Source organism: Rana temporaria, chromosome 6, assembly GCF_905171775.1.
Source record: "Rana temporaria chromosome 6, aRanTem1.1, whole genome shotgun sequence".
NCBI lineage: Eukaryota > Metazoa > Chordata > Amphibia > Anura > Ranidae > Rana > Rana temporaria.
This window is the reverse complement of record NC_053494.1, coordinates 219,827,686-219,853,273: the sequence shown is the minus strand read 5'-3', so window position 1 is coordinate 219,853,273 and position 25,588 is coordinate 219,827,686. Positions and strand designations below refer to the sequence as shown.

The following is a 25,588-nucleotide window of genomic DNA, read 5'->3' as shown; positions in this document are numbered from 1 at the left end:
ACTCTGCCCCTTCCTCTATAACTTTCTTCTCCTGAAATACTCTGCTGGAGGACTCTGCTCCTTCCTCCAGAACTCTCCTCTCCTGAAATACTCTGCACTGCTGGAGGACTCTGCTCCTTCCTCTATAACTCTCCTCTCCTGAAATACTCTGCTGGAGGACTCTGCTCCTTCCTCCAGAACTCTCTTTCTCCTGAAATACTCTGCTGGAGGACTCTGCTCCTTCCTCCAGAACTCTCTTTCTCCTGAAATACTCTGCTGGAGGACTCTGCTCCTTCCTCTATAACTCTCCTCACCTGAAATACTCTGCTGGAGGACTCTGCTCCTTCCTCCAGAACTCTCCTCTCCTGAAATACTCTGCACTGCAGGAGGACTCTGCCCCTTCCTCCAGAACTCTCCTCTCCTGAAATACTCTGCACTGCAGGAGGACTCTGCCCCTCCCTCCAGCTCTCCTTTCCGCCTTCTTCCACGTAACATAATTGTAGTCTCGGCGTGCGGTGAAAAGCGCGGCGCTCTAACCTCACGCAGGCAGTGAGCGGCTCATAATTGAGCCATTAAAGGGCCTCCATTGAGTTTTATTCATTATGAAATTCCTGCTGCCACAGTAAATATAATCTATGCAACGAGAATTAGAAGGCGAAGCGCCGAGTCGGCACAAAGCTTAATGTTCGCGCATTTACATTTAATTCTTAAATTGGTTTACCAGCCGAAAAGAAAAAAAAAACGGTGACGGAAAGATGGATCGCGCGGCTTTGCGCTACTTTATTACGGTTTTAGATTAAATGCAATCTGACACAAGCCAGGAGACGGCGAACGGGGGGGGGGGTGGGTTTTTTGGAGACGGCGAGGGGGCGGGAGGAGGGGCGGCGAACAGGGGGGGGGGGGGTGGAGGAGACGGCGAACCGGGGGCGGGAGCAGACGGCGAAGGGGGGCGGGAGCACACGGCGTTCGCTGTGCGTCCGTTATCGGAGAAAGATATTATTTATCAAAAACTATGCCGGACAGAGACCATTACAGAGCGGATGGAAAGAGCGGCTCATCTTCCGTCCAGCAGGGTGCGCACTTCTAAGGCCCCGCCCCCCCCCCATGCACACAAGATCCAGCTAAACGCCTTTCCTTTGCGGCGGCAGCGTCACATTTAGGCAAGTCAAGCGCTTGGGGTGACATTTCATTGGCCAGAGTAATAATTTATTCTGTGCTGGCCCCTCCCCTCTCTTCATACAGAGGGGAGGGGCCAGCACAGAATAAATTATTACTCCGCAGGAGGGGGGGGGGGGTAACTTTTATTTCTATCACAAGAAACGTGAAACATCCCTTGTGGTAGAAATGAGGGATGACAGGTCCTCTTTGTTTAGACCTCTGGGGGCTTTTAGATGTGCCCAAGCGGAAGTGACGTCATGACGTCAAGTCCGGCCCCCTAGACCAGTGGTCTCCATACTGTGGCCTGGGGGGGGGGGGGGGGCCAGATGCGGCCCTTAGTTTGCTTTGATCTGGTCCTTGGGGAGCCGTTTTCATCCACTGAACCCAACAATGAGGCACGATTCTCCCCACCGACACAAATGATGGGGCGGAATTCTTCCCAATGATACCAACAATGGGGTCCAATGACACCAATAATGGCGTACAATACCTCGCAATGATACCAACAATGAGGCCCAATGACACCAAAGATGGGGCACGATTCCTCCCACTGATACCAATGATGGGGCACAATTCCCCCCACTGACACCAAAGAAGGGCGACAATTCCTCCCAATGATGCCAACAATGGGGCCCAATGGCACCAAAGACTGGGCACTATTCCTCCCACTGACACTGATGGGGGCGGTACTCCTCCTACTGATACCAAAGATGGGGCACAATTCCTCCCAATTAAACAAACAATGGGGCACTATTCCTTCCAGTGATACCAACAATGGGGTCCAATGACACCAATAATGGCGTACAATTCCTCGCAATGATACCAACAATGAGGCCCAATGACATCAAAGAAGGGCCACGATTCCTCCCACTGATACCAATGATGGGGCACAATTCCTCCCAATGACATCAAAGAAGGGCCACAATTCCTCCCACTGACACCAACAAAGGGGCCCAATGACACCAACGATGGGGGCACGATTCCTCCCACTGACTCGGATGTGGCGGTACTTCTCCCACTGATACCAAATATGAGGCACAATTCCTCCCAATGATAACAAAAAGGGGGTCCAATAATACCAATGATGGAGTGAAATTCCTCCCAATTATACAAACAATGGGGCACAATTCCTCCCACTGACACGGATGATGGGGCGGTACTCCTCTCATTGATACCAATGATGGGGCATAATTCCTCCCAATGAAACCAACAATGGGGCCCACTGACACCAACGATGGGGCACAATTCCTCCCAATGATACCAACAATGGGGCCCAATGACACCAACTTTATGGGAACAATTCCTCCCAATGATACCAACAATGGGGCACAATGACACCAAAGATGGGGATGCAATTCCTCCCAATGATACCAACAATGGGGCACAATGACACCAACTATGGAGTGAAATTCCTCCCAATTATACAAACAATGGGGCACAATTCCTCCCACTGACACAGATGATGGGGCGGTACTCCTCCCATTGATACCAACGATGGGGCACAATTCCTCCCAATGATACCAACAATGGGGCCCAATGACACCAACGATGGGGCACAATTCCTCCCAATGATACCAACAATGGGGCCCCAATGACACCAAAGATGGGGATGCAATTCCTCCCAATGATACCAACAATGGGGCACAATGACACCAAAGATGGGGATGCAATTCCTCCCAATGATACCAACAATGGGGCCCAATGACACCAACGATGGGGCACAATTCCTCCCAATGAAACCAACAATGGGGCCCCATGACACCAACGATGGAGTGCAATTCCTCCCAATTATACAAAAAATGGGGCACAATTTCTCCCACCGACACCGTCATGACGTCACTTCCGGCCCCCTAGACCATTGGTCTCCATACTGTGGCCTGGGGGGCGGCTCCGACACGAATAAAGGGGCGGAATTCTTCACAATGACACCAAAGATGGGGCACAATTCCTCCCAATGATACCAACAATGGGACCCAATGATGGAGTGCAATTCCTCCCAACTTTTTATAATTTTTGTATTTTCTTTTTATATTATTTTTTCTGTCGGGGGGCCCGGGGCAGCAGCCCCTTCGGCCCTCTTATAAATCCATCACATTTCCCCGGAAAGCTTTCTATAAGATAATTTTGTTTTCAGACGGAGACCTTCCACCACCTCGGCCTTTACAAAAAATGCTGCCCGCTATTCTTCTTTGTTGCGATGAAGGTCGCATCGTCCTACTAAAAAATCTAGAAACATTTGTTCGGCGACAGTAAAACCTTTATTAGGCGAGCGGCAACCACAAATACCGCGCCGCACTCCACACCGCGCCGCACTCCACACATCGGAGGACAGAACGCGGGAGCCTTGACCTTTCTGAGAAACAAAATGCTTAAACAAACAAATCGCGTTCAATCGCTTAAAAAAACAAAATTGCAGTTCACCAGTCCTTAGATGTGGAGGCTGCATTTGTTTTCTCCCCTCCTCCCCACCCCGCCTTTATTCTCACCTGGTGATCCTGCCAGTAACACACTTCCTGTCCTAGGGTGACAACGCTCACTAACTGAACTGTATCTACGGAGGAGGAACAGTTTTGTCACTCTAGGACAGGACTACAGAACACCTCCCCCTCCGCGATGGCTGGAAGCAATATAACTGATAAGAGTGCAGCACAGGCAGAGAGGACAGGAAGTTCTCAGCTCACTGGATGTCTGCAGTCTCTGACCATCCCTTGTATCATGTCTGCAGTCTCTGACCATCCCTTGTATCATGTCTGCAGTCTCTGACCATTTCTTGTATCATGTCTGCAGTCTCTGACCATCTCCTGTACCATGTCTGCAGTCTCTTCTGACAATCTCTTATATCATGCCTGCAATCTCTGACCATCCCTTGTATCATGTCTGCAGTCTCTGACCATCCCTTGCATCATGTCTGCAGTCTCTGACCATCTCCTGTATCATGTCTGCAGACTCCGATCATCCCTTGTATCATGTCTGCAGTCTCTGACCATCTCCTGTATCATGTCTGCAGACTCTGATCATCCCTTGTATCATGCCTGCAGTCTCTGACCATCCCTTGTATCATGGATGCAGTCTCTGACCATCTCCTGTATCATGGATGCAGTCTCTGACCATCTCCTGTATCATGGATGCAGTCTCTGACCATCTCCTGTATCATGGATGCAGTCTCTGACCATCTCCTTTATCATGGATGCAGTCTCTGACCATCTCCTGTACCATGTCTGCAGTCTCTGACCATCTCCTGTATCATGTCTGCAGTCTCTGACCATCCCCTGTATCATGTCTGCAGTCTCTGACCATCTCCTGTATCATGTCTGCAGTCTCTGACCATCCCCTGTATCATGTCTGCAGTCTCTGACCATCCCTTGTATCATGTCTGCAGTCTCTGACCATCCCTTGTATCATGTCTGCAGTCTCTGACCATCCCCTGTATCATGGATGCAGTCTCTGACCATCTCCTGTATCATGGATGCAGTCTCTGACCATCTCCTGTATCATGGATGCAGTCTCTGACCATCTCCTGTATCATGGATGCAGTCTCTGACCATCTCCTGTATCATGGATGCAGTCTCTGACCATCTCCTGTACCATGTCTGCAGTCTCTGACCATCTCCTGTATCATGTCTGCAGTCTCTGACCATCCCCTGTATCATGTCTGCAGTCTCTGACCATCTCCTGTATCATGTCTGCAGTCTCTGACCATCCCCTGTATCATGTCTGCAGTCTCTGACCATCCCCTGTATCATGTCTGCAGTCTCTGACCATCCCTTGTATCATGTCTGCAGTCTCTGACCATCCCTTGTATCATGCCTGCAGTCTCTAACAGTTTTCTGTAACATTACATTCACAGAATATTACGTGTGGCCCTTTAGTGGTGTCAGGGGCCACTCTCACGGCCCCCAGAATGAAGAAAGTTGCCCACCACTGGCCTAGGGTGTAATGTGACCGATCGATATCTGTCGCCGTATGGAGAAGTATGGTTCTTCCTCTCCATGCTGTGTTGGAATCACTTTGGTGGAATTAGAAGTGAGAGCGGCGCGGCGCACAGAGCGGGTGGCACCGGCGGAGCGGCTCACCACTGGTGCCATCTCATTCAGCGCAGCGATCGTCCCCGGCTGTGCTCAGGATAAGCCGAGCGTGGCAGGAAGAGAGGCTAAATGAGGAGCCCTCTAGAAGCCACAGAGCGCGGCCTCGCTGGCGGCTTAATGCGTTTCAGCGACAGGAGACCCGCTGTAAGTGATTTCGCTGGCACTGCCAGCCCTCCGTCTCTGCCCAGAGGCGGCAGCTTGCCTGGCAAAAATTCACCCGGCCCATTGCACAGCACAGGGGATGACAGATGAAGCGGGCAAATTACTAGCTGCAGCCTGCGAAGTACGAGTCAGTGAGCGACGGCAAGCTGCGCCGGGAGGTGAAGGAACGCCAGCTGCCGGGAGATACAGAGCAGAGGAAAACCTGCTTCCTGCAGCCAACAGTCACAGGGCATTAGTCTCTGACAAACTTCCAGCCGCTGAAGGACTACAAGCTAACACTACGCCTCAACCTCAGGTGATAAATACCAGATCATCGCCGAAAAAAAACGCCACCGTGCGCGCCGGAGCCGTCATGCGGAAAAAAAAACGACCAGCGCATGTGCAAAATTTGCCAAAATTATCAGCGTGGAATTTCATCCTGTACGTTTCAGGGCAGATAAAGAAAGAAGGACGGCCCCCATCAGCCCCTTAAATTTTCCTTCCCATCACTGGTCAGGTTTTTAGGACGCACTGCACTCGTGTAAGACCTGGAGATCACAAACTGCTGGAAACCCCTGTATGAGTCGGGCTGCAGTCTAGGGAGGAGTAATATTACAGGTTCACATTAATGAAAGCTCCCTCAACCCCTTGTATTTACCTCCCCATCACTGGCAGGATTTATAGGATGCGCTGCATTCATGTAATACCTGGAGATCACAAACTGCTGGAAGGATTTATAGGATGCGCTGCATTCATGTAAGACTGTCACAAACTGCTGGAAGCAGACATCCCCTGTATGAGTCGGGCTGCAGTCCAGGGAGGAGTAATAGAAGAGGATCACATTAATGGCAGCCCCAACAGCCTCCTATATTTACCTTCCCAACACTGGCAAGGTTACAGGATGTACTGCATTCATGCAATACCTGGAGATCACAAACTGCTGGAAGCAGATAGCTCATGTATGAGTCGGGCTGCAGTCCAGGGAGGAGTAATAGAAGAGGATCACAATGACAGCTCCCTCACCCCCTTATATTTACCTCCCCATCACTGGCAGGATTTATAGGATGCGCTGCATTCATTTAATACCTGGAGATCACAAACTGCTGGAAGCCCCTGTATGAGTCGGGCTGCAGTCTAGGGAGGAGTAATAGAACAGGTTCACATTAATGATAGCTCCCTCAACCCCTTGTATTTACCTCACTATCACTGGCAGGATTTATAGGATGCGCTGCATTCATGTAATACCTGGAGATCACAAACTGCTGGAAGCAGACATCATATGAGTCGGGCTGCAGTCCAGGGAGGAGTAAAAGAAGAGGATCACATTAATGGCAGCTCCAACAGCCTCCTATATTTATCTTCTCAACACTGGCAAGGTTACAGGATGCACTGCATTCATGCAATACCTGGAGATCACAAACTGCTGGAAGCAGATAGCTTATGCATGAGTCGGGCTGAAGTCTAGGGAGGAGTAATAGAACAGTTTCACATTAATGACAGCTCCAACAACCCCTTGTATTTGCCTCCCCATTACTGGCAGGATTTGTAAGATGCACTGCACTCATGTAGTAAGTGGAGATCACAAACTGCTGGAAGCAGACAGTTCCTGTACGAGTTTAGCTGCAGTCTAGAGAGTAGCAAAGGAATAGGTTCACATTAATGATGACCCCACCAGATGCTTATATTTACCTCCCCATCACCGGTAAGATTTATAGGATGCACTGCACTCATGTAATAACTGTAGATCACAAAATGCTGGAAGCAGATAGATCGTGTATGAATCGGGCTACAGTCTAGGGAGGAGTACCAGAAGAGAATAACATTAATGGCAGCCCCAACAGCCTCTTATATTTACCTTTCCAACACAGGTCAGGGTACAGGATGCACTGCACTTATGTAATAACTGGAGATCACAAACTGCTGGAAGCAGCCAGCTTCTGTATTGGTTTAGCTGCAGTCTAGGGGTGGTAAAGTAGCTGGTTCACATTAATGATGACCACACCAGACGCTTATAATTTACCTCCCCCATCACTGGCAGGATGCACTGCACTCATGTAGTAAGTGGAGATCACAATCTACTGGAAGAACACAACCGCTGCATGAGTTAGATTGCAGAGAACGCGTTCCGCGTGTTACGGTCGGGATGGAGAATCAGGAATCTGCAATTCCCTTAGATGTCCATTCCCCTTGTCACAGTTGTTTTCTCCTAAATCAAAGTTGAAGGGGGTGGGCGGGACCTCTGTAAATTTATGTTGTTTTTGCTTCTATCAGTTAAGTGACCCTTTTCTTCAGCCTGGAACTAAACTCATTAACTCCCACAGGTGCCTAAATTGTTCATGGTCAGTATCTGGCGTGCCAAGCTGGGGCCGTGGTCTGATGGCATGCCAATCTCTACCTGCGAGCTCAGTGGTTCTCAACCCGCCAGGCCATGACCTTCCTACTTGTGGGCCTTCAGCTAGCTGCAATTCCCCCAACCTCCCCCAGTGCCTTTCAGTTCCAATTGTGTCCCCCAACCTTGTATAGTGGCCTGCAGTGCCCCCAAACCCTCAGAGCCCTCAGCGTCCTCAGTGCCCCCCAAATTCCCTCAGTGGCACCCATCAGTGCACCTTTGCTTGCTCCAGAGCCCCCAGCTTACCTATAATTCCTATAATTCCCAGGGGAAGAGGACGAGAGAGGACGAGGAGAGAGCGTGGAGTACAGCGCTGACCCGAGACAGGTCAGTGCCGGCAGGGGGGGGGGGGGGGGGGTAGGCACACTGGCGAAATTTGATGGGGGCAAACTGGCAGCAATTGATGGGGGCAAACTGGCAGCAATTGATGGGGCACAATCGATGGTTACAGTATCTGCGTTTGACGGCACAGTGGCGGCAATTCATGGGCACAGTGGCAGCGTTTAATGGGCACAGTGGCGGCAATTGATGGGGCACAGTGGCGGCAATTGATGGGGCACAGTGGCGGCAATTGATGGGGCACAGTGGCGGCAATTGATGGGGCACAGTGGCGGCAATTGATGGGGCACAGTGGCGGCAATTGATGGGGCACAGTGGCGGCAATTGATTAGGGCAAACTGGCGGCAATTGATGGTTACAGTAGCTGCTTTTGATGGCACAGTGGTGGCAATTCATGGGTACAGTGGCGGCAATTGATGGGCACAGTGGCAGCAATTGATGGGCACAGTGGCAGCAATTGATGGGCACAGTGGCAGCAATTGATGGGCACAGTGGCAGCAATTGATGGGCACAGTGGCAGCAATTGATGGGCACAGTGGCAGCAATTGATGGGCACAGTGGCAGCAATTGATGGGCACAGTGGCAGCAATTGATGGGGCACAGTGGCAGCAATTGATGGGTCAAATTGGCGGCAATTGATGGGTCAAATTGGCGGCAATTGATGGGGGCAAACTGGCGGCAATTGATGGGGGCAAACTGGCGGCAATTGATGGGGCAAACTGGCGGCAATTGATGGGGGCAAACTGGGGGCAATTGATGGGGCACAATTGATGGTTAACAGTAGTTGCGTTTGATGGGCACAGAGAGGTGGCAATTGATGGGCACAGAGAGGCGGCAATTGATGGGCACAGAGAGGCGGCAATTGATGGGCACAGAGAGGCGGCAATTGATGGGCACAGAGAGGCGGCAATTGATGATTTTTTAAGTTTGTTTGCGTCCCCCAAAAAATTTTGAGCACCACCCGCCACTGAAAGGCAGTGGCAGGAGAACTGAATGCATGCAACTCCACAGCCCTGGAAGCAGAATGAGGATGACTAAGACAAGTATGTGGCCAGTGTTACACATTGAACATTCCGATCCAGAGCTTCTCCGGTGAAGAGGCGGGTGAATGTTATTTCCAATCCCAGAAATGAATATAAACCTCCTAGTAATAGAAGTCTCCATGTAGACGGGTGACATGTTCCCGGAGCTCCTTCCTCCAATATTCTGCCCATGTATAAAATCCTCCCCTCACGTATGCCATAGAAATGCTGGTTGCCGCTGAAGCGTTAAGCGGCGGGGCGGGGGATCAGACAGAAAATGACAAACGCCAGAATAAGCCGCGTCACGAGAATGTACAGAGTCAGATAATTCTTCATCATGACTTCTCTTGTAGAAAATGGATTGTTTTATCTTTTATCTGGAAATTTCCTGACAGCTCGGACGCCAGCCAGGTTCTGCGAGATCTTTGACTGGCAGCGCCATCTGTGCCCATTGGCATGGAACTGATTTATACATTGGTTATAGATGAGGCCGGCCGAGCAGCGCAAACTGTCCCAAAAAATGAAAAAATTGTATTCGGCGGGCAGCAGAGCAATGCTGGGGGGGCTCATTCATGTCAGAGCAATGCTGGGGGGCTCATTCACGTCAGAGCAATGCTGGGGGGCTCATTCACATCAGGGCAATGCTGGGGGGGCACATTCACGTCAGAGCAACGCTGGGGGGCTCATTCACGTCAGGGCAACGCTGGGGGGACTCATTCACATCAGGGCAACGCTGGGGGGACTCATTCACATCAGGGCAACGCTGGGGGGACTCATTCACATCAGGGCAACGCTGGGGGGACTTATTCACACCAGGGCAACGCTGGGGGGACTCATTCACACCAGGGCAACGCTGGGGGGACTCATTCACACCAGGGCAACGCTGGGGGGACTCATTCACACCAGGGCAACGCTGGGGGGACTCATTCACACCAGGGCAACGCTGGGGGGACTCATTCACACCAGGGCAACGCTGGGGGGACTCATTCACACCAGGGCAATGCTGGGGGGACTCATTCACACCAGGGCAATGCTGGGGGGGCTCATTCATGTCAGAGCAATGCTGGGGGGGCTCATTCACGTCAGAGCAATGCTGGGGGGGCTCATTCACGTCAGGGCAATGCTGGGGGGCTCATTCACGTCAGGGCAATGCTGGGGGGCTCATTCACGTCAGAGCAATGCTGGGGGGGCTCATTCACGTCAGAGCAATGCTGGGGGGCTCATTCACGTCAGAGCAATGCTGGGGGGCACATTCACGTCAGAGCAATGCTGGGGGGCACATTCACGTCAGAGCAATGCTGGGGGGCACATTCACGTCAGAGCAACGCTGGGGGGCACATTCACGTCAGAGCAACGCTGGGGGGCACATTCACGTCAGAGCAACGCTGGTGGCACATTCACATCGGAGCAACGCTGGGGGGCACATTCACGTCAGAGCAACGCTGGGGGGGCACATTCACGTCAGAGCAACGCTGGGGGGGTCACTCACATCAAAGCAATGCTGGGGGCTCATTCACATGAGAACAATGGAAAGTCTAAGAGACCAAGTACAATTTCCTGTTCTACAATACGGTGTCCGATTGGTGGCGGTGTACTCAGGCGCGGTCCTCTCCTCCTCGGTGCCGGTTGACACATCGGGTTACAATCTCATCTCTTTCAGAAAAGATTAAAATGTGTTCCTATGCCCCAAAATCTCAAAGGGAAATACTGCAGCATCAGAAAATTAAGTCTCCTCCTTTTGGGTAAAGCGATCGGTGGTCATTCTACCCAGAGAAGCAGATTCGAGTCGTCTCGTCGGATTCGGTTTGTGTAACATTTCAGCCTCCTAGGAGTTAATTGGAGGATATAATTGTATCCATGTGGCAAGCATGTGTGTGTGGTCGCAGCGGTGAGGGCGGAGGGGGGAAAGGGCGGCACTCGGGGGGCACAGGGAAACGCAGCGGTCGCAGGATAGGATGCGCCTGGAGCGGTTTGTTTTATTGATGGTTTCCAGTTCTCCAGCACCTGCATTGTGACAGCGCCAGGAAACGGGTGGGAAACATCCTCGTGTGGATTTTCTGCTTATAGGAAGTGACCCCGAGGGGGGGGCTCCACTTCTGGCAAAAACAGCGAGCAGATGAGTCCGACGCCACTTCCACTTCTCCCGATTGGAATGTCATTGCGTTGCAAGTTGGCGACGCGTTTCAGGATATATGGACCCCGATCCTCTCACCCTACACATCCCTGTTAACCCCACATCTGCCGACTACACCGCCATCCATCACGTGATCACTTCCGTAGATCTGGCACTGCGCGTCTCTCAGAATTCATCCAGAAGTACCAAACAATGAAGGTTATAATGATTAACCCAACCGATCACAATCCTACACTATACACAACCCACCCGATCCCAATCCTACACCATACACAACCCACCCGATCCCAATCCTACACAACCCAACCGATACCGATCCTACACCATACACAACCCAACCGATCCCGATCCTACACCAAACACAACTCAACCTGATCCTACATCCACAAATACCCAACCTGATGCTACAACCAACACAACCCAACCAATCCTGATCCTACACCCAACACAACTCAACTGACCCTGATCCTACAATAAACACAACACAATCAATCCTGATCCTACATCAAGCACAACCCAACCCAACAGATCCCGATGCTACAACCAACACATCACAATGGATCCGGATTCTACACACACCACAACCCAACCGGATCCTACCCCCGACACAACCCAATCGATCCCGATATTATACCCAACACAACTCAACTGACCCTGATCCTACACCCAACACAACACAACCAATCCTGATCATATATCAAACACACCCAAACCGATCCTGATTCTACACCAAAATACAACCCAACATAAGCCAACCGATCATACTACATATTATATCCAACACAACTCAACTGACCCCGATCCTACACCCAACACAACTCAACTGACCCCGATCCTAAACCCAACACAACACAACCAATCCTGATCCTATATCAAACACACCCAAATTGATCCTGATTCTACACCAAAATACACCCAACACAAGCCAACCAATCCTACATCCAACACAACACAAGCCAACCAATCCTACATCCAACACAAGCCAACCAATCCTACATCCAACACAAGCCAACCAATCCTACATCCAACACAAGCCAACCAATCCTACATCCAACACAAGCCAACCAATCCTACATCCAACACAAGCCAACCAATCCTACATCCAACACAAGCCAACCAATCCTACATCCAACACAAGCCAACCAATCCTACATCCAACACAAGCCAACCAATCCTACATCCAACACAACCCAACCAATCCTACACCCAACACAACCCAACCAATCCTACACCCAACACAACACAACCAATCCTACATCAAACACAAGCAACCAATCCTACATCCAACACAAGCCAACCAATCCTACACCCAACACAAGCCAACCAATCCTACATCCAACACAACCCAACCAATCCTACATCCAACACAACCCAACCAATCCTACATCCAACACAAGCAACCAATCCTACATCCAACACAAGCAACCAATCCTACATCCAACACAAGCCAACCAATCCTACACCCAACACAACCCAACCAATCCTACACCCAACACAACCCAACCAATCCTACATCCAACACAAGCAACACAAGCAACCAATCCTACATCCAACACAAGCCAACCAATCCTACACCCAACACAAGCCAACCAATCCTACATCCAACATCCAACACAACCCAACCAATCCTACATCCAACACAACCCAACCAATCCTACATCCAACACAACCCAACCAATCCTACATCCAACACAACCCAACCGATCCTACATCCAACACAACCCAACCAATCCTACATCCAACACAACCCAACCAATCCTACATCCAACACAACCCAACCAATCCTACATCCAACACAACCCAACCGATCCTACATCCAACACAACCCAACCGATCCTACATCCAACACAACCCAACTGATCCCGTTCATACACCCAACAAATCCCGATTATACACCCAACACAACCTAACTGATCCTACATCCAACACAACCCAACTGATCCCGATCCTACATCAAACACAACCCAACCGATCCTGATCCTAAACCCACCACAACCCAGCCGATCCAGACCCTTCACCCAACACAACCTAACTGATCCCAATCTTACACCCAACACAACCCAACACATCCCAAATGACACTGATCCTACACTCAACACAAGGATTAACCTGAACCTTGATCAATTTATCAATGTTTACGGTCCACATATTATTCTAATTAAATCTTACACAATTAGTGAATTTATGTATCGCTCTATAACCCATGATATTATTTTACATATATAGGTTATGTGTGTGTGTTTATATAATAGAAAATAATTATATATACTATATATACACACACACACACACACACACACGGGTATATATTCTTGTATCTTTGTATGTAATTATTGCCATCTGACAAGTCCCCAGATCGTTCAGAAGGGTGTTTTTTTGTTTTATTATATTATTATTATTGCACAATATTTTAGGATGTTGGCAACAATGTACTTTTGTTTCCCTTCTAAAATAAATGATTAAATAAAAATTATTAATAATAATAATAATAATAATTATTATTATATAAAATAAAGAATACCAAACACAGCAATACAATTATTATTATTATAATAAAGGATATATACCGTGCAGACAGTTTACGCAGCGCTTTACAATATAAAGGAAGGCAGTACAGTTACAATACAATAAAATACAAGAGGATTACAATAAACCATGTCCCCGTCTCCCGTGTCTCTCTCTCTATTGTTCGGCCCGGGTCCTCGGATTTTATGAACTGTCCTCATGTCCATAAATTCTGGGACAGGATCCCTGACGGAGCCCCAAGCCAGAAGGACTCGTCTACTCACCGCTCGCCCCGGAGAGTCGCCGTCCTTACACGCCAGGTGTTCCCGATTCCGCAGCTCAATCCCGGAGAAGAAGAAGAAGAGGTTTGCGTCCTTCTCTCCCTCCAGCGCCCCCCGGGGGGAACAGACACTCAGCTACTATTTAAAAATCTCGTTCAGGAGTCGCTCAGTGACGTCCCTGACAATCCTTTCCGGACTCTGGGTTAACCCCTTCTGTGCCGCAGCCCAGCATGGAAAGGGAGAGACGGAACGCTGGCGATGGAGCTGAGGAGGGGCTGCGGCGAGCGCAGAGTTATTAGCGGTTTGGAGCGCGTGTATTTTGGCGAACGTTGAAGCCACAAGTAACAGGGAGTGATCGACGCATCGGCCTCAGAGCCCCCAGCGGAGCCTTTTTCTGGAAGGGGCTGCGATCCTGGCGGCGTCCGCGCTCGCAGCTGCACAATGACATTATCCGAGCGAGAGAAGAAAGCGCTTCATTCCAGAGCTCAGCTCACCCCCCCCCCCACCCCAACAACTTCTCATCGAAACCATCTGATATGGGGTACCCCTGGGGGTGGGGGGAGCAAGCCCATCTTAATAGCATCATGGGCCCCTGGGCAAAGTAATTCTCTGAGGCCCCTACCAACTTGCCCCAATAAAGTATAAATAGTTGATAGAATTAAACATATATTCATTAGTACTTTCAATAAAATCGATTTTACACAAGACCCCTTTCACACTGGAAACGCCTATAGCGGAGCGTTAAAATAGCGGTAAAACACTGCTATTTTACCGCGATTTTACAGTGTTTTTAATTCATTTCAATGGAGAGGGGCGTTTTTGGAGCGTTTTAATAGCGTTATTTTTACCGCAAAAACGGAAAGGGCTCTAAGAAAAACATCCCATAAATCAAAGACTAGTCAACACAAAGGGCGCAGTACGGGGGGGGGGGGGGGTCAGGAGGGCACAATACTGGGCTCAGGAGGGCACAGTACGGGGGGGGGGTCAGGAGGGCACAATACTGGGCTCAGGAGGGCACAGTACAGGGGGGGTCAGGAGGGCACAATACTGGGCTCAGGAGGGCACAGTACAGACGGGGGGGGTCAGGAGGGCACAATACTGGGGTCAGGAGGGCACAATACTGGGCTCAGGAGGGCACAATACTGGGCTCAGGAGGGCACAGTACAGGGGGGGTCAGGAGGGCACAATACTGGGCTCAGGAGGGCACAGTACAGGGGGGGGGGGGTCAGGAGGGCACAATACTGGGGTCAGGAGGGCACAATACTGGGCTCAGGAGGGCACAATACTGGGCTCAGGAGGGCACAGTACAGGGGGGGTCAGGAGGGCACAATACTGGGCTCAGGAGGGCACAGTACAGGGGGGGGGGGTCAGGAGGGCACAATACTGGGCTAAGGAGGGCACAATACTGGGCTCAGGAGGGCACAATACTGGGCTCAGGAGGGCACAATACTGGGCTCAGGAGGGCACAATACTGGGCTCAGGAGGGCACAGTACAGGGGGGGTCAGGAGGGCACAGTACAGGGGGGGTCAGGAGGGCACAGTACAGGGGGGGTCAGGAGGGCACAATACTGGGCTCAGGAGGGCACAGTACAGGGGGGGGGGTCAGGAGGGCACAATACTGGGCTCAGGAGGGCACAATACTGGGCTCAGGAGGGCACAGTACGGGGGGGGGGGGTCAGGAGGGCACAATACTGGGCTCAGGAGGGCACAGTAAAGGTTCTGAGATGCTTCCCGGGACACAACAATATCGGGACAGTTTAGTAAAAAGCGTGACTGTCCCAGCAAATCCGGGACAGTTGGCAAGTATAATGTAATGCAAGATTATTGTGGGGGGCCCCCCATGTACCTGGGGCCCCTGGGTAGTGCCCAGCAGTGCCCTTGCATTAAGATGGCCCTGGGGGGGGTCACCATATCCCTACACGATTGGATCAGACAACGTTCTTATGTTTATCGGCATTGAGCGACTGATCTTGGGGGTGTTTGGAGGGGGGGGGGGTAGTAATCCAAAATCTGAAGGGTCGGGGTCCAGAGTTAGGTTGAGGTTTAGGATTTTGGTTAAAGTGCATTGAACTTGTCTGGGGCCCTCAGCGTTGGAGAAAAAAAAAAAAAAAAACAATGATTCTCTAATGGAGACGGGTCACATCTCCACTTCATGTCACCTGAAGCGCAACGAAAATTCCGGAGCTTTTATTTATTTTTTTGCAGCTCGAATTGGGCAGATTTAAAGCATTTTTTGGTGCATTTGTATTCTCATAGAAATTCATGAAAACGCGACATTCGCGCGTTTTTTTGCACGATTTTCTGCTCAAATAAAAAAATAGTACGAATAAATAAATGTAAAAAATACACAAATAAAAAAAAAATCATCATAGAGTACATAAATAAAAAAAAAAATATGTAATATTACAGAAATAAATTAACCCCTAACCTTAAAAAATATTACATAAATTAAAAATTATTATTAACAATAATACTACTACTACTACTACTACTACTACTACTACACACTCAAACCTGAACACAATTATAATTTATATATATATAAATTATAAGGACGTCATTGGTTGCGACGTGAACGTAAATGGCGTCCAGCCCCATTCACGGACGAGTTCCACAAACGACATAACATTTTCAAATTTCGACGCGGGAACGAGGGCCATACTTAACATGGAGTACGCCACCTAGGGGGCATGTTTAACTTTACGCCGCGTATCTCTTACGGAAACGGCGTAAATTTACTGCGACGGGCAAGCGTACGTTCGTGAATCGGCGTAACGACTCATTTGCATATTCTACGCCGACCGCAATGGAAGCGCCACCTAGAGGCCGGCCTAGAATTGCAGCCTAAGATCCGACAGCGCAGGCTTAGATTCGGAGTTACGTCGGCGTATCTGCTGATACGCTGGCGTAACTCTTTGAGAATCTGGCCCAGAGTGTTTAGTAAAAACATTAAGGCCCAGATTCACGTAGATCGGCGTATCTTTGAACGGGCGTAACGGATCCTATTTACGTTACGCCTCCGCAACTTAGATGGGCAAGTGCAGTATTCTCAAAGCACTTGCTCCGTAAGTTGCGGCGTAGCGTAAATAGGCCGGGAAAAGCCTAACGTAAACGGCGTATCTGTACTGCGTCGGCCGGGCGTACGTTCGTGAATTCGCGTATCTAGCCGATTTACATACTTCTAGGCGTAAATCAGCGTACACGCCCCGAGCGGCCAGCGTAAATATGCAGTTAAGATCCAACGGCGTAAGAGACTTACGCCGGTCGGATCTAATAGAAAATCGATGCGTAACTGATTCTAAGAATCAGGCGCATAGATACGACGGCTCAGACTCAGAGTTACTACGGCGTATCTCCTTTGAGAATCTGGGCCTGAGGGTATATTTATTTACTACTACTTAGTATTGTTTAATTTACTTTATGATTTTATGTATCATCGCCAACAAGCCCCGCCCAACAAACCCCAGAGATCGCCGACACCAACGCTGTTTCTGTTTCGGCGGACGCAGCGGTTCCCGGGATCAGTCATCCCGCTGACAGGACGAGAAATCGCACGGCCCCCCCCCCTCCCCCGTTAATCACATAAAATATACATTCAGCCGAATCTTTTCCGACGTCGTTCCGGAGATAAAAAGGAGTCAAACGGAACAAGTCGTCCCAGATATGAAGAAATCCATCAAAGACGTTCAGGAAGAAGAATATTCTGCGTTACAAAGTATGCGCGGCGGATCGCTGGCGCGATGAAGAGGAGAAAACGCATCCGAGGTGAGGGAAGAACGACGACGGCGGCGGCGGACCGAGGGGAGAAGATCTCTGAAGATAAATAATAAAATCGCATCAACTTGTCCGAATGTTTCATAATTCTCTAATTATAGAAAATGTATAAAGTTTCAAATGCTAACAAAAGAAGGCGAATTGCCGCTCATCGCCAAACGCACAGAATTGCCGCTCATCACAAAAACGCAGAGTTGCCGCTCACCGCAAAAACGCAGAGTTGCCGCTCACCGCAAAAACGCAGAGTTGCCGCTCACCGCAAAAACGCAGAGTTGCCGCTCACCGCAAAAACGCAGAGTTGCCGCTCACCGCAAAAACGCAGAGTTGCCGCTCACCGCAAAAAGGCAGAGCTGCCGCTTACGGCAAAAACGTAGAGTTGCCGCTCATCGCAAAAACGGACAGAGTTGCCGCTCGCCAAAACGCACAGAGTTGCCGCTCATCGCCAAAACGCACAGAGTTGCCGATCATCACACAGAGTTGCCGCTCACCGCAAAAACGCAGAGCTGCCGCTCACGGCAAAAATGCAGAGTTGCCGCTCTTTGCAAAAAACGCAGAGCTGCCGCTCACGGCAAAAACGCAGAGTTGTCGCTCATGGCAAAAACGCACAGAGTTGCCGCTCATCGCCAAAACGCACAGAGTTGCCGCTCATCGCCAAAACGCACAGAGTTGCCGCTCATCGCCAAAACGCACAGAGTTGCCGCTCATCGCCAAAACGCACAGAGTTGCCGCTCATCGCCAAAACGCACAGAGTTGCCGCTCATCGCCAAAACGCACAGAGTTTTCGAATTTTCGATCAAAATTCAGCATTTCGAAAATTCGATAATAAGAAAGAAAATCTGAAAATTCAGCATTTCAAAGATCCGAAAATTCAGCATTCCGAAAACTCAGCATTTCGAAAAATCCGAAAACTCAGCATTTCGAAAAATCCGAAAATAAGAAAGAAAATCCGAAAATTCAGCATTTCGAAAAATCCGAAAATCAGAAAATTCGAAAGGATTGAAATCCCAAATCTCTAAATAATAACTAATAACCATTAAATGATAGGTATTGGAATTTCCTTTTGGCTGTTAGTCAACGTAACGAATACGAATTTATGCAAAGTTACAAATTATCCAAAACAACGAATGGCGCATCTAAACAAATGGAACAGAAAGAATAATAAAAAAAAAACGTTTTTTATTATTATTATCAATTAGTTCCGTTCCGTTCGTTTAGATGCGGCATTCCTCATTTCGGATGATTCGTAACTTCGGATAAATTTGAATTAGTTACCTTGACTTGTAACAGCCAAAAGGAAAGTCCAATACTTCTAAATGTAATAATTGGTTATTATTAGTTATTTCAAATTTTGGGGTTTTCTTTCTTATTTTCGGATTTCTGAATTTTCAATACCTATAATTTATTAGTTAGTTAATACTAATTACTTATTATTTCAGATTTTTGAATTTTCTTTTTTTTTGTTCTTATTTTCGGATTTCCGAATTTGTCGAAAAATTCATTAAAAAATTCATTCGGAACGAAACGAATTGCACATGTCTAGTTAGATCCAGAGCTGGCCTATGAATGCAGATCTTCCACCGGAGAAGCATGTAGCCAGTGAAGTCGGGACCTATTCTGGGTCAGTGATTGGGCAGTCGGATATTTACAAGAGCCGAATCATTAGCATTTTCACAAGTAGGAGGTGAACAATGGCCGCCTCCATATTCAATTCTGGCCGGCTGACCTCTGCAGTAAAAGGTCAGGCGCGACAATGAAGGTGAAGAGCGCGCAATCCTTCGTCCTTCACATTCTCCTTATGCCGTCATTTAGGGCCGAGGATCCCCAGAGCAGCCAAACCAACACCCAACACGGAATTTCATACACCGCGGACGCGGCGCAACGGTTTCACACAATTAATAAATCGGAGCCGCCAGCGAGAGAAAATTTCAATTTAACAGAAGTCCTCGGCAAGCCGGGACGAGAGATGTGGCTGCGGGGCGCTCCATGCAAATGTCTCCGATTCCGCAGACCAGCGCGTAATTCAACCCTCCGGTCAGCTCGTTCAACGCCAATCGCCAACGACTCGCCTACAAAAACGAGCGAACGGAAACCAGAGAGACCACAGAAAGGGGAAATGCTTCCCAGGAAAATACAGAGGTCGTAAACAGTGACGGGGGAAGGATCGCGCTGCGGGATGGGGACGGGGGAAGGATCGCGCTGCGGGATGGGGACGGGAGAAGGATCGCGCTGCGGGATGGGGACGGGAGAAGGATCGCGCTGCGGGATGGGGACGGGAGAGGAATCGCGATAGAGACGGGAGAAGGCGCGCGATAGAGACGGGAGAAGGCGCGCGATAGAGACGGGAGAAGGCGCGCGATAGAGACGGGAGAAGGCGCGCGATAGAGACGGGAGAAGGCGCGCGATAGAGACGGGAGAAGGCGCGCGATAGAGACGGGAGAAGGCGCGCGATAGAGACGGGAGAAGGCGCGCGATAGAGACGGGAGAAGGCGCGCGATAGAGACGGGAGAAGGCGCGCGATAGAGACGGGAGAAGGCGCGCGATAGAGACGGGAGAAGGCGCGCGATAGAGACGGGAGAAGGCGCGCGATAGAGACGGGAGAAGGCGCGCGATAGAGACGGGAGAAGGCGCGCGATAGAGACGGGAGAAGGCGCGCGATAGAGACGGGAGAAGGCGCGCGATAGAGACGGGAGAAGGCGCGCGATAGAGACGGGAGAAGGCGCGCGATAGAGACGGGAGAAGGCGCGCGATAGAGACGGGAGAAGGCGCGCGATAGAGACGGGAGAAGGCGCGCGATAGAGACGGGAGAAGGCGCGCGATAGAGACGGGAGAAGGCGCGCGATAGAGACGGGAGAAGGCGCGCGATAGAGACGGGAGAAGGCGCGCGATAGAGACGGGAGAAGGCGCGCGATAGAGACGGGAGAAGGCGCGCGATAGAGACGGGAGAAGGCGCGCGATAGAGACGGAGAAGGCGCGCGATAGAGACGGGAGAAGGCGCGCGATAGAGACGGGAGAAGGCGCGCGATAGAGACGGGAGAAGGCGCGCGATAGAGACGGGAGAAGGCGCGCGATAGAGACGGGAGAAGGCGCGCGATAGAGACGGGAGAAGGCGCGCGATAGAGACGGAGAAGGCGCGCGATAGAGACGGGAGAAGGCGCGCGATAGAGACGGGAGAAGGATGGGGATCAGGAGAAGGATCTGGATGGGGATCAGGAGAAGGATCGGGATGGGGAACAGGAGAAGGATCGGGATGGGGAACAGGAGAAGGATCGGGATGGGGAACAGGAGAAGGATCGGGATGGGGAACAGGAGAAGGATCGGGATGGGGAACAGGAGAAGGATCGGGATGGGGATCAGGAGAAGGATCGGGATGGGGATCAGGAGAAGGATCGGGATGGGGAACAGGAGAAGGATCGGGATGGGGATCAGGAGAAGGATCGGGATGGGGGATCAGGAGAAGGATCGGGATGGGGATCAGGAGAAGGATCGGGATGGGGAACAGGAGAAGGACCGGGATGGGGAACAGGAGAAGGATCGGGATGGGGAACAGGAGAAGGATCGGGATGGGGAACAGGAGAAGGACCGGGATGGGGAACAGGAGAAGGATCGGGATGGGGATCAGGAGAAGGACCGGGATGGGGGATCAGGAGAAGGATCGGGATGGGGGATCAGGAGAAGGATCGGGATGGGGATCAGGAAAAGGATCGGGATGGGGATCAGGAGAAGGACCGGGATGGGGATCAGGAGAAGGACCGGGATGGGGATCAGGAGAAGGACCGGGATGGGGATCAGGAGAAGGACCGGGATAGGGAGAAGGACCGGGATGGGGATCAGGAGAAGGATCGGGATAGGGAGAAGGACCGGGATGGGGATCAGGAGAAGGACCGGGATGGGGATCAGGAGAAGGATCGGGATAGGGAGAAGGACCGGGATGGGGATCAGGAGAAGGACCGGGATGGGGATCAGGAGAAGGACCGGGATGGGGATCAGGAGAAGGACCGGGATGGGGATCAGGAGAAGGATCGGGATGGGGATCAGGAGAAGGACCGGGATGGGGATCAGGAGAAGGACCGGGATGGGGGATCAGGAGAAGGACCGGGATGGGGGATCAGGAGAAGGGATGGGGGATCAGGAGAAGGACCGGGATGGGGGATCAGGAGAAGGGATGGGGGATCAGGAGAAGGACCGGGATGGGGGATCAGGAGAAGGACCGGGATGGGGGATCAGGAGAAGGACCGGGATGGGGATCAGGAGAAGGACCGGGATGGGGATCAGGAGAAGGACCGGGATGGGGATCAGGAGAAGGACCGGGATAGGGAGAAGGACCGGGATGGGGATCAGGAGAAGGATCGGGATAGGGAGAAGGACCGGGATGGGGATCAGGAGAAGGACCGGGATGGGGATCAGGAGAAGGACCGGGATGGGGATCAGGAGAAGGACCGGGATGGGGATCAGGAGAAGGACCGGGATGGGGATCAGGAGAAGGACCGGGATGGGGATCAGGAGAAGGACCGGGATGGGGATCAGGAGAAGGACCGGGATGGGGATCAGGAGAAGGACCGGGATGGGGGATCAGGAGAAGGACCGGGATGGGGGATCAGGAGAAGGACCGGGATGGGGGATCAGGAGAAGGACCGGGATGGGGGATCAGGAGAAGGACCGGGATGGGGATCAGGAGAAGGATCGGGATAGGGAGAAGGACCGGGATGGGGATCAGGAGAAGGACCGGGATGGGGATCAGGAGAAGGACCGGGATGGGGATCAGGAGAAGGACCGGGATGGGGATCAGGAGAAGGATCGGGATAGGGAGAAGGACCGGGATGGGGATCAGGAGAAGGACCGGGATGGGGATCAGGAGAAGGACCGGGATGGGGATCAGGAGAAGGACCGGGATGGGGATCAGGAGAAGGACCGGGATGGGGGATCAGGAGAAGGACCGGGATGGGGGATCAGGAGAAGGACCGGGATGGGGGATCAGGAGAAGGACCGGGATGGGGATCAGGAGAAGGATCGGGATAGGGAGAAGGACCGGGATGGGGATCAGGAGAAGGACCGGGATGGGGATCAGGAGAAGGACCGGGATGGGGATCAGGAGAAGGACCGGGATGGGGATCAGGAGAAGGATCGGGATAGGGAGAAGGACCGGGATGGGGATCAGGAGAAGGACCGGGATGGGGATCAGGAGAAGGACCGGGATGGGGATCAGGAGAAGGACCGGGATGGGGATCAGGAGAAGGATCGGGATAGGGAGAAGGACCGGGATGGGGATCAGGAGAAGGACCGGGATGGGGATCAGGAGAAGGATCGGGATGGGGATCAGGAGAAGGACCGGGATGGGGATCAGGAGAAGGATCGGGATAGGGAGAAGGACCGGGATGGGGGATCAGGAGAAGGACCGGGATGGGGGATCAGGAGAAGGACCGGGATGGGGGATCAGGAGAAGGATCGGGATGGGGATCAGGAGAAGGACCGGGATGGGGATCAGGAGAAGGATCGGGATGGGGATCAGGAGAAGGATCGGGATAGGGAGAAGGACCGGGATGGGGAGAAGGACCGGGATGGGGGATCAGGAGAAGGATCGGGATGGGGATCAGGAGAAGGATCGGGATGGGGATCAGGAGAAGGATCGGGATGGGGATCAGGAGAAGGATCGGGATGGGGATCAGGAGAAGGATCGGGATGGGGATCAGGAGAAGGATCGGGATGGGGATCAGGAGAAGGATCGGGATGGGGGATCAGGAGAAGGATCGGGATGGGGATCAGGAGAAGGATCGGGATGGGGATCAGGAGAGTGAAGTCTGTTTACTAACATTGACGTTTGTTTAGAACATCTGCAGGAAGTGAGATCTATTTATAGAATGTAAAACTGTTACTTTGTTTTTTCCTGAGAAACATCAAATCTGACAGTTCTGACTTTTTATAAGAAACGGCTCCAGGCGATTTCTCCGCTCGCGTCTCCGGATTTCATCCGCCGTGAATATCATTCGGCCGATAAACGCACCAGATGATCACTGCGGAGGGGAGACTGAGGAAATCCTCCTCCTCCTACAAAGTTACAATGTACAGTCTGATCAATGGGGGAGGGGGGACTGAGGAAATGCCCCCCCCCCCCGATATTCCAATCACACGGAGACATGAGACGGGGACACGGAGTGGTCTGGTGACGGGGAGGACATTTTCTTCTATATAAAGAACACCCGAGGAGGCCGGGAAAAGACGGCTAAATCAGGATGAGGATGACGGCGCGCTGACAGCGGTGACTCATCCCGCCCCAGCAGTGTGCGGAGACACTTCCCATCCATACTGTCTGTATATACCGAGCTATGGGGGGGGGAGGGGCTTCCTGTCTACACAGAGATAGAGATACATCCTCAACACACAATACAGAGATCTAATATATATATATACTGCAGAGATATACCTTCTATTATTAGAAAAATATAATCGATGCCCAACAGGGGGCGAGAGAAACTAAAATACTTCCCAGTGTGCCGAGTATATAATGTACAACACCGAGCATGCAATCTACAGCCCAGTGCCCCTTTATTCATCCAGCTATTGGGGGGGACACTATTCTTCCCACTGACACCAATGATGGGACACTATTCCTCCCACTGATACCAATGATGGGGCACTATTCCTCCCACTGACACCAATGATGGGACACTATTCCTCCCACTGACACCAATGATGGGACACTATTCCTCCCACTGACACCAATGATGGGACACTATTCCCCCCACTGACACCAATGATGGGACACTATTCCTCCCACTGACACCAATGATGGGACACTATTCCTCCCACTGACACCAATGATGGGGCACTATTCCTCCCACTGATACCAATGATGGGGCACTATTCCCCCCACTGACACCAATGATGGGACACTATTCCTCCCACTGACACCAATGATGGGACACTATTCCTCCCACTGACACCAATGATGGGACACTATTCCTCCCACTGACACCAATGATGGGGCACTATTCCTCCCACTGACACCAATGATGGGACACTATTTCTCCCACTGACACCAATGATGGGACACTATTCCTCCCACTGACACCAATGATGGGGCACTATTCCTCCCACTGACACCAATGATGGGACACTATTCCTCCCCACTGACACCAATGATGGGACACTATTCCTCCCACTGACACCAATGATGGGACACTATTCCTCCCACTGACACCAATGATGGGACACTATTCCTCCCACTGACACCAATGATGGGACACTATTTCTCCCACTGACACCAATGATGGGACACTATTCCTCCCACTGTCACCAATGATGGGGCACTATTCCTCCCACTGACACCAATGATGGGGCACTATTCCTCCCACTGACACCAATGATGAGACACTATTCCTCCCACTGACACCAATGATGGGACACTATTCCTCCCACTGACACCAATGATGGGACACTATTCCTCCCACTGACACCAATGATGGGACACTATTCCTCCCACTGACACCAATGATGGGACACTATTCCTCCCACTGATACCAATGATGGGACACTATTCCTCCCACTGACACCAATGATGGGACACTATTCCTCCCACTGATACCAATGATGGGACACTATTCCTCCCACTGACACCAATGATGGGACACTATTCCTCCCACTGAGACCAATGATGGGACACTATTCCTCCCACTGACACCAATGATGGGACACTATTCCTCCCACTGACACCAATGATGGGACACTATTCCTCCCACTGACACCAATGATGGGACACTATTCCTCCCACTGATACCAATGATGGG

General features: G+C 51.1%; 1 protein-coding gene across 3 annotated transcripts in view; it reads right to left on the bottom strand.

Annotated features, from left to right (window-relative positions):
• The window catches only part of SEMA5B (semaphorin 5B), a 415,290-nt gene that overhangs the window by 371,605 nt on the left and 18,097 nt on the right, over positions 1-25,588 (bottom strand). Inside the window, exon 1 of one of the 3 annotated variants that reach the window (XM_040358293.1) lies at positions 14,037-14,409. The exons of the other annotated variants lie outside the window; for them this stretch is intronic. The gene's annotated coding sequence lies outside the window, so the exon portion shown is untranslated. Of the gene's footprint in view, positions 1-14,036; positions 14,410-25,588 lie in introns of those variants that run through there. 3 annotated transcript variants of the gene reach the window in all.